Here is a 10584-nt window from a genome sequence, read left to right as displayed (position 1 = left end):
GAAACTAGCCCTTCAGGCAGATGCTGCCAAATGTGCTAAAACATCACAGTTGTTTGGTGGCTATAGTGGAGCTTCCACTTCAGTAAAATTAGCAAGTGATGGAGGCCAGCAGCCGCAGGTTGAAGAGGGAAAGGGGAGGCAGGAGGAGGAGAGACCCGAGGCGGCCGCCGGTCCAAGTGGCAGAACTGAACTTGAGGTAAGTAAAACCAAGTAAAACCATAAAAAAACTTATAAACCAAGTAGGTGTAGCTTATTTTCGTTGTGCTTGCTAACTTTTTACAGTCAGTTACAATAACTCCTACTGTGTACTAGTTAGCATGATGACAGAGTTTCTATGCTGATGCTATGATGTTACTGAGAGTGAATTATTGATAAGGTTAGTTAGTATGGGTTGCCAAACGTAAAAAACGTAATCGTCCCGTATTCAGAGAAAATATTACGCGTTACGTATTGAGGTGAAAAGGAACGCGATTTGTCCTGTATTTCAGCTAGAATGAAAAAAAAAAAAAAACACAAAGCTGGAGTTATCCTGTGTCTTTACGCTGCGCAGCTGCCTCGGCTTCTCTGATTCTCTCCCCCTCCTTCTCCTGTTGATCAGCTGATCGGTTTATCAGCTGTTTGCTGGAGCCACAGCCATAAAAGCTGCTAGTCATGATCGGTTTGGATATGTGAGAGAGAAACATAAAGGTGAAACCAGGAGATGTCCTTATTGAATCATCAGAGTTGAACAGGTGATGGAGAAACAGGTTTATCTTTTAGGTGACATAAATGAGTTGAAGGGAAGTTATGAACTGTTTCTGAGAGACAAATAACACCAGGATCCTTTTCTACATAGCTGACAGCTGGTAACTGTGCAGGGGCGGGTCTAGCAAAGTTTTGCCAGGGGGCCAGGTAGGGCATTAACAAGGAAAGGAGGGCACAAAGAAATACTTTTCTTTCTTATTCTCATTTTAAATGTCTAGCTTTTAAATAATTATCTGAATCTTACAACCAAAGTGGTCATTTGATGTTAAATGTATAGAAATCCATTATCGTTTATAGTAAATATTAAGTCTAAAAATATTAAGTCTCTGTAAGCCCAGTAAGCTATAGTACTTTTTCCTTTGGGAAGGTACCATCTGTGCAGTCTGAAATTATGTCGAAGAAAGATGTTGAATCTATTTAATTATTGTAGAAAAATAATTGATTTCTGTGCATTTGTTTTACACGTGCATTAAATTAAAGTCGATTACGTCGATTAAGCATCATGAGGTGGAGGGTGGTTCCCTATTATTTATTTATTTTTTCCTGGGAGTTGGCAACCCTATTAGTTAGGTATATGTAATTATTGAATAGGTTGTTTAATATGTGAGTGTTCATTATTGATATAGTGCACTACGCAGAAACCAACTGAGAAACCAAATGATTTGGCTAGAATTCATCATAAACCCTCTACACTTGTAGATATAATTTAGATAGATTCAAATTAGGATTCACCAGATGCGATGCTGCACATTAACATAAAAGTTGCTTGGATTTTTAAGTAGCCTAACTACTTTAATGTTTTTGTCTTTTATACATAAATATATTTTTTTATTGATAAGTTGTGTTTTTATTTTATTCTTTTTAATGCTAAAATGTATCAGCAAAATCTTGTGAATGATAATTGCCTGTAATTTTACAAGGATACAAAGAACCTTTGCATGTTCTTGGTATGAAATTAAGACTCAGGTCCCGTTATAATAATAATAATAATAATGATAATAAGGCTTGGCTTGATACCGGGAGCTTGAGAAGCCGCTGCACTGTTGTGCACCGCCATGTTATTATTTAGTGTCTGCGTGTTTCCAAACAATTTTAAATATTTTTGGACCTTGATGTTATAAGTTATAACTATGGTATGGTATGGGGCCACCCTACTTGTAACCTTTAATAGTTAAAGGTTAAATAAACCAGGAAACCAGGCAGGAATCAGAACCAGGAAAACAAACAGGAACACTATGACCAGAAAACGCTTCGTAGAGTAGACAGGCTAACAATACTCGGCAGTGAGCAATAGCAAGTCCCAGACTTAAATAGTGTGATGGTGATTGTGAAATGGTGATCAGGTGTGGGCGAAATAGTGAACAGCTGTGCAAGTCGTCAGTGCAATGGATTGTGGGAAATTGAGTCCAGTGTGCTGTGTAGTGTAAAAGTCCATGTGGTGAGCGGGTGACCTCTGGTGGTGAGTAAACTGAAGTGCATGGCCAGGATTCGTAACATAGCCCCCCCCCAAGGAGCGGCTTCTAGACGCTCCGATACAATCGAGGAGGGCGGTGGAGCGGAGGCGGAACAGGGGGAGGGATGGAGGGCCAGATCCCTGCGGAAGTGCAGAGGCCGGGGATCGAGGCAGAGCCAGATGGCACGGGAGCCCACCAGGGCAGAGCAGGCGGAACAGGAGCCCACCAGGGCGGAGCAGACGGAACAGGAGCCCACCAGGGCGGAGCAGTGGACCACCATGGCGGAGCAGATGACCACCAGACCCGAGCAGAGGACCACCACAGGGAGGCAGACAGGGCAGGAACCCATGACAGAGACTGGGATCTGGGGAGAACAAGTACAGAAAACACAGAGAGAGCAGAGACAGACAACACAGAGAGAGCCTTCATGGTCTCGGGAGCCGTGGCAGGGCAGGACGGGACCAGAGCGCACCTGGGTGGAGCAGGAGACCCCCAGAGCCAGACAGCTGACCACCACCGCGGAGCAGACAGAGCCAGAGCCCACCAGTGTGGAGTAGACCTCCTTGGCCGTGACAGGACAGGGTGTGAGTTCACAGACGGCCTCTTTAGCCGTGACAGGACAGGGCGAGGGTTCACAGACGGCCTCTTTAGCCGTGACAGGACAGGCGTGAGCTCACAGACGGCCTCTTTAGCCGTGACAGGACAGGGCGAGAGCTCACAGACGGCCTCTTTAGCCGTGACAGGACAGGGTGTGAGCTCACAGACGGCCTCTTTAGCCGTGACAGGACAGGGCGAGAGTTCAGGAACGGTCTCCATGGCCGTGACAGGGCAGACAGTGAGTTCGGGAATGGCCTCCATGACCGTGACAGGGCAGACAGTGAGTTCAGGAACGGTCTCCATGACCGTGACAGGGCAGACAGTGAGTTCAGGAATGGCCTCCATGACCGTGACAGGGCAGACAGTGAGTTCAGGAACGGTCTCCGTGGCCGTGACGGGGCAGACAGTGAGTTCAGGAACGGTCTCCGTGGCCGTGACGGGGCAGACAGTGAGTTCAGGAACAGCCTCCGTGGCCGTGACAGGGCAGACCGTGAGTTCAGGAACGGCCTCCATGGCCGTGACAGGGCAGACCATGAGGTCCGGAACGGCCTCCATGGCCGTGACAGGGCAGACCATGAGGTCAGGAACGGCCTCCGTGACCGTGACATGAGAACTGGATTCTCGGGATTCGGGAGTAGGTGCCACCACTTCGGGAGGTTCTGCAGCGGAAGCCGCCACCTCTGGAGGCACTGGAGCAGACTCGTGAACAGGAGAGACCTCAGGAACAGACTCGTGGACAGGAGAGGCCTCAGGAGCACAGTGTGCAGCCCACACACTCAAAATGGCGACCGCCATAACGGGAAGCACTGAGGTCAGGGGAACAGTCTCTGTAACAGCCAGGGTTGAGGCCCTGGGAATGCCAGCTACTCGCACCGACGTCAGTGGTGGGTCCATCACACTGGATATCAGAACTCGAAGGACTGACCTTGATTCTGTGGTAACAGCCTCTGGCAGTTCGGTGGAGGCGTGAAGAGACTCTGGCTGGAGCACTGAGACGTGCTGTGACTCTGGCTGGGGCACTGAGACGTGCTGTGACTCTGGCTGGGGCACTGAGACGTGCTGTGACTCTGGCTGGGGCACTGAGACGTGCTGTGACTCTGGCTGGGGCACTGAGACGTGCTGTGACTCTGGCTGGGGCACTGAGACGTGCTGTGACTCTGGCTGGGGCACTGAGACGTGCTGTGACTCTGGCTGGGGCACTGAGACGTGCTGTGACTCTGGCTTGACAGCGGTGACGCGAGCAGACCCTGGCTTGACAGCGGTGACGCGAGCAGACCCTGGCTTGACAGCGGTGACGCGAGCAGACCCTGGCTTGACAGCGGTGACGCGAGCAGACTCTGGCTTGACAGCGGTGACGCGAGCAGACTCTGGCTTGACAGCGGTGACGCGAGCAGACTCTGGCTTGGCAGGCATGACGCGAGCAGACTCTGGCTTGGCAGGCATGACGCGAGCAGACTCTGGCTTGGCAGGCATGACGCGAGCAGACTCTGGCTTGGCAGGCATGACGCGAGCAGACTCTGGCTTGGCAGGCATGATGCGAGCAGACTCTGGCTTGGCAGGCATGACGCGAGCAGACTCTGGCTTGGCAGGCATGACGCGAGCAGACTCTGGCTTGGCAGGCATGACGCGAGCAGGCTCTGGCTTGGCAGGCATGACGCGAGCAGGCTCTGGCTTGGCAGGCATGACGGAGGCTGGGACTCGACTTGGCTCTTTGACGGAGGCTGGGACTCGACTTGGCTCTTTGACGGAGGCTGGGACTCGACTAGGCTCTTTGACGGAGGCTGGGACTCGACTAGGCTCTTTGACGGAGGCTGGGACTCGACTAGGCTCTTTGACGGAGGCTGGGACTCGACTAGGCTCTTTGACGGAGGCTGGGACTCGACTAGGCTCTTTGACGGAGGCTGGGACTCGACTAGGCTCTTTGACGGAGGCTGGGACTCGACTAGGCTCTTTACCAGCAACATTGAGGTTCTGTGATGTTGTCGTTGCCGCTATGTTGTGAGCGTGCTCTAGCGTGGCTGTGAACACACAATTGGGTGCGGTGTCTCGTTCCTCCGCGACACCCACAGTAAAAGAAGAGCCCACACACATCAAAGCATAGTCCATGAATTCAGCGAGTGACGAACGCGGGCCCTCTCGAAAGAGCTTAGATCGGAGTGGTTGGTTAAGACCATCACCAAACAAATCTATCAGAAAACAGTCCGGCAAATCAGAGTCATTAGCTAATCTCAGGAATTCCTCGATGCACTCCTCCAGCGATCGGGTACCCTGCTTGAACCGCAACAAAATAAATGCTATGTCCATACCATCCTCCTGATCCTCGAAAAAGCTGCTGGATCCTCTTGTGGCCGAGTATTCTGTTACAGGGCTGACGAGACGTGAGACGTACGGATCCATTTGCAAAGCTTTATTGTAAAACGTGGTCAAGACAGGCAGGGTCAAATAACAGCAGACAGGTATGGCAGAGGCAATACAGAGCAATCCGACAACAACAATCCTGCCTGGAACAAGCGAGGGTCGACAATCGGCGTACAATATCCAGGGGGCAAGGCAGAGAGAATAAACCAGGAAACCAGGCAGGAATCAGAACCAGGAAAACAAACAGGAACACTATGACCAGAAAACGCTTCGTAGAGTAGACAGGCTAACAATACTCGGCAGTGAGCAATAGCAAGTCCCAGACTTAAATAGTGTGATGGTGATTGTGAAATGGTGATCAGGTGTGGGCGAAATAGTGAACAGCTGTGCAAGTCGTCAGTGCAATGGATTGTGGGAAATTGAGTCCAGTGTGCTGTGTAGTGTAAAAGTCCATGTGGTGAGCGGGTGACCTCTGGTGGTGAGTAAACTGAAGTGCATGGCCAGGATTCGTAACAGTTATATTGATAATATTAATTATATTTTATTTATGTTTGATATTATTAAACAGTAATTAGGCAATTTTATCACTGATTATTGTAATGCAGTCTTTGGTCACCTTGTTATTGAGGAACTCCTCAAAATCTCAACAAATTGTGCCAATCCTTATGTTACACCAGGTTGATCCATCATCACAAGTGGAGAAGTCTGTGACAGAGGAGACAGAAGAGCAAGAGAGAGAAATGCAAGAGCAGGAGAGAGAAATGGAGCAAGAGAAAGAGATTGAGCAAGAGAGAGAGTTGGAAGAGCAGGAGAGAGAGATGGAGCAAGAAGAGAGAGAAATGCAAGAGCAGAAGAGAGAGATGCAAGAGCAGGAGAGAGAAATAAAAGAGCAGGAGAGAGAAATGGAGCAAGAGAAAGAGATTGAACAAGAAAGAGAGTTGGAAGAGCAGGAGAGAGAGAGCCAGGGTATAGATTACTTTGCTCGCCCTGAACCCGCCATATTACAGGCATTCTTAGATTACCACCCACAGCAGAACACCAGTAATGCAGTTGTGATGAGGGTGTTCAGCCGTAAAGATGGCACCAGCAGGAAGTGGCTTACTTATTGCAAAGAACGCTATTTATTGTTCTGCTTTGTGTGTCTGGCATTTACAAGGCGGACTTACACCAGCGCATTTATAACAGGCATGAGTGACTGGCGACATGTACATATGCGCACAGAGGAGCATGAAAAGAGCACTACACATCAGACCTGTGCTGAAGCTTTTTTCTTAAGGTGCTCAAAAGGCAACATCAACAGCTTGTTTGCTGGCAGTCAGTTGTCAGCTCACAGAGCAGAAGTGAAAAAGAGACGGCAAGTTTTGGAGCGTATAGTGGACGTGGTCAAAGTACTAGGGAAGAGGGGACTCAGCTATAGGCATGTGGAGAATGAGGCTGCATACACTTTGGGTGATAACACTATCGATCATGGTAACTTTCTGGAACTGATTGTGTTATTAGGCAAGTATGATCTGTGCCTTAGAGAACATTTGAATGACTGCATTGAGAAAAGCAAGAAGTTGCATCAGTCCAGTGGATCAAGAGGTAGAGGGTCTCTCATCACCCTACTCTCCAAAACAACTGTCAACTCAGTGATTGATGCAGTTGGCCATCTCATTCAAGAGAGCATCACCAGTGATGTCCAGAGAGCTGGGATGTTCTCTGTTCAGCTGGACACAACCCAAGACATCACAGGTTATGATCAGTGTTCAGTAATTATCAGGTATGTTACTGAGGCTGTGCAGGAGAGGCTTGTCTCCATAGTGAGGTGTGAAGCATCCACGGGGCAGTACTTTGTAAACTTGCTTTCTGGAGTTTTAGAGCATCTGAATCTGGACAAGGCCATGTGCATTGGGAATGCAACAGATGGTGCTTCAAATATGCAGGGCCAGTACAAAGGCTTTTCAGCACTTATGACTGCCCAGTCTCCAACTCATGTGCATGTGTGGTGCTATGCACACATACTTAATCTTGTGCTTGCTGACACAACACAAAGTGTCATTGAAAGTGGATCACTCTTTAATTTACTTAATGACATAGCTGTGTTCATCAAGGAGTCCTATCACAGGGTTAATCTGTGGGAGAAACAAACCCAAGAAGAGACAAGACACAGACGCCTCAGTCCAATAGGTGAGACACGGTGGTGGGCCAAGCATGATGTCCTCCAAAAAATCTTTGGACATTTTGGAAAACCAGATGATGGCCTCTTCATTGATGTAGTGCTCACGCTGGAAGCCATTGAAAAGAGGGAAAAAGAAAAGCCAGCTGTTCGTGCCAAAGCACAAGGCTTTAAAGAGTGTCTCTTGAAGCATAAAACTGTCTTAACAGCACAGATATTTGTGTTTGAGTGTTTGAGCAAACAACTCCTCTGTCGAAGTACCTCCAGTCAAAGGGGATGGACATTCTCTCTGCCCATCATATGGTGACTGCCACACAAGATAGCCTCAAAAGTATCGCCAGGGACTTCCCAACTGTGAAGGCAGCTGCAGACACAGTTCTGTCAGGTCCATTAAGTCAAGAACACACAGACAATAAAAATAATTTAAGAATTTTTATTGAATAGATTGCAAACAGGTTGATGTTCCTGAATTGAAATTTGGCGGTATGGCTCTGTTCAGGGAGTCCTCTGACCTTTCATGAGCACCATGAAATAGCAGAGAGTCAGAGGACAGCAGCAGCATTAGGGAACCTTCACACAGTTTAGGACTGTGAGAGCTAAAATATCCCCCCTGTGAACAGAGCAGGCAACATGACAAAGCAAAATGCCACGTTATGCATGAGGAGGAGCTGGGGAGGTGGCGGGCAGCAGTAGCGAGCAGCAAGCATGTATGAGCAAGCATGTATAACACTTTAAATAGGGCGCCTTGTTTGAGCTTGGCCATTGAGCAGCGAGGGGAGTTACCCAGCTAATGCAGCTCAGCTGAAGCAGATCAGCTGGCGGGACAGTGTTGAAGCAATAGCATTAGCAGCGTCTTGACTACCTGGCCTGCCAGAACTGACGCTGACGCTCAATTTGTGAAACAGACAAATCAGAAACTCGAGGAGAGGGAGGACAACACAGACATGGAAGTGGAGGCTGCACTTCCTGAAAAGAGAGCCAAGAAGAGAAAACGCATGGCCGGAGAGATGACTGAAGATGAGTTGCAAATCAATGCTGAGAAAACATATGAGGTGAAAGTGCACAACACCATCCTGGACACAGTTATTGAAGCAATCCACAGACGATTTGTCACAAATGGCCCTCTTGTTGCAGATTTGGCATGGTTGGACCCCAGGAAGTTTAGCCAGGTCAGAACAGTTTCTCTTCCTAGTAATGCACTTCAAAACCTCAGCACATGTCTCCTCAAATTTGACAGCATGGCTACAGTAAATAACCTTCAGTCAGAACTGAAAAGTTTTGCTGGACAGTGGGAAAGGCTTAAGACATCACATGTAGATGACTACAGGACCAGAACAGCAGAGGACAGATCTGAAGAATGGGACGAAGGAAGTGAAATTGTGACCAAAATCTGTGATTCTTGCAAAAATTGCCCACTGTGCTGCTATCAAATTCTCAGGCGGTTCAACATGCTGTCTGATGCCTACCATCTCCTTGGGCTGGCATACAAGTACCTGCTGACCCTCTCTCTCACTCAGGTTGCCTGTGAGAGAACATTCTCTACACTCAAGTTCATTAAAAGCAGACTCCGAAGCAGCCTGTCTGGAAACAGGCTGGAGATGCTTATGCTGATGGCCACTGAAAAGGACATTCTCATGTCATTGGACTCCGACATGGTCATTGACAGGGTAGCTGAGAAGAGTGACCTGCTGAGAAAGCTGCTTTTGTAACCTGGTTAGGTGAAATAAAATTATCAAAACATTCCTAATTATGTATCAGTTAAGATTAAATTCAACTTTATTGTTATTGCCTAAAAGTAAATGAATAGGTTTAGTATCTATCTTCACTTCAAACATGTCACATGCTCAGAAAATGCTTAGAATGTGTCCATCTTAATAGGTTTTAATGCATAAGACAGTAGATAGAATAAATATGAGATTAGGCAATTTAGGAAATATTAGGCATTTATAAACATGTTTTCTTACAGCCTTAATCTGTCTTTGTTTCATTTCAGACTGTCAGTCAATTTTGGAAGCCTGAAGTGGGTTCATTTTAAGTAAGTACTATGTAGAATATGATTCAACCATTTCTCTAGAGTAAACATACTGTCATCGTCTGAAAAAATCCATTAAGTGCAAGTCTTTCTCACCCTTCGCTGTCTGTCCTTTCACTACTTAAAGGTTACCATATGTTAAGATATGTTCAGTGTTGCTGCTGTGGAAGTGTTGTGGGTGACTTTTTATTGATGCAGTGAGTAAATAGTCTTTGGTGATACAATTCAATCACAATCTATCCTTAATAGATTGTATTATTTATCTAATCGTTGTTCCTTTCTGTCCTGTTTTTCAGGGTCTAATCATCCTTTAAGGGGTTCTCTAGACCATGCAACTGTTTAAGTTCCTACGTAAGTACTACTGTATATAATTCAGCTATTTTTGTGGAATAAAGATACAAGTACTGTGATCATATGAGCAAGTCCAACAAATGCCATTCTTTCTCACCCTTCTCTGTCCTTTCACTTGTGTCCTGTTTTTCAGGGTCCCATCATAATTTCTTAAGAAGTAAGTACTGTATATGATGTCAGTATTTTCCAACATTTTCTAGATACTGTACCAGTACTGTGTGTAAAATGGCATCAAAAATTCAATTAAGTGTTATTCTTTCTCAACTTTCTTTCTCTGTCTCCTTTCACTTTTTAAAGGTTGCCATGTTTAAAAAAATATTTTGTGCTGCCATGCTGTTTGTTGATGTGGTAAATAAATAGTTTATGAAAATATCACTAAATCTGTAATTTATTAATTTTAATACTCATTAATGATCATGTCTCACCTCTAGTCTTCTCTGTCTTAATTTCAGGTTTCCACCATGTGTTGTAGATAGTTCAGGAGGTTAACTCGACCAAGCAGTCTTTTGTTTTCCGCTAAGTACTGTTTAGAATACCAGAATAGGGAGGATGGTGTAGGTTTAAGTTTATTAGATTGATACATATATACCAACAGGACAGTGTACATCGCTGTCAGAACAGCGTTTGTTTTCATTCAAAGGCTTTATGGCTTTGCCAATAATACCTAGTGGGCCGGTCTCTAGTCAAAATGCCCGGGCCGATTTTTTGTCCCAGTCCAGCCCTGGGCTGAGCTAAGCTGCTGAACACATTGAAATCCTCTCCCTGAGCATCCTGCTCTCCCTGACTGCTGGGGAAATCCTGACTACCTGACTCAGAGGCTGTGTCTGTCTCACTGCTGTCACACATGACAGAAAAGAGAGCGCAGTCTGGCACAACTTCCTAAAAGAAAT

The 10584-nt window shown here is 46.6% G+C and overlaps 1 long non-coding RNA gene across 1 annotated transcript; it reads left to right on the top strand.

Annotated features, from left to right (window-relative positions):
• On the top strand, positions 1–10068 carry LOC306888746. Its single transcript, XR_013785766.1, has 5 exons — positions 1–196; positions 9305–9346; positions 9471–9540; positions 9640–9694; positions 9828–10068. It is a non-coding gene; the product is annotated as an uncharacterized lncRNA (long non-coding RNA).
• The last annotated feature ends 516 nt before the right edge of the window (positions 10069–10584 follow it).

Source organism: Barbus barbus, assembly GCF_936440315.1.
Source record: "Barbus barbus genome assembly, chromosome: 22".
NCBI classification, from domain to species: Eukaryota; Metazoa; Chordata; class Actinopteri; order Cypriniformes; family Cyprinidae; genus Barbus; species Barbus barbus.
This window is presented reverse-complemented; position numbering and strand designations above follow the sequence as displayed.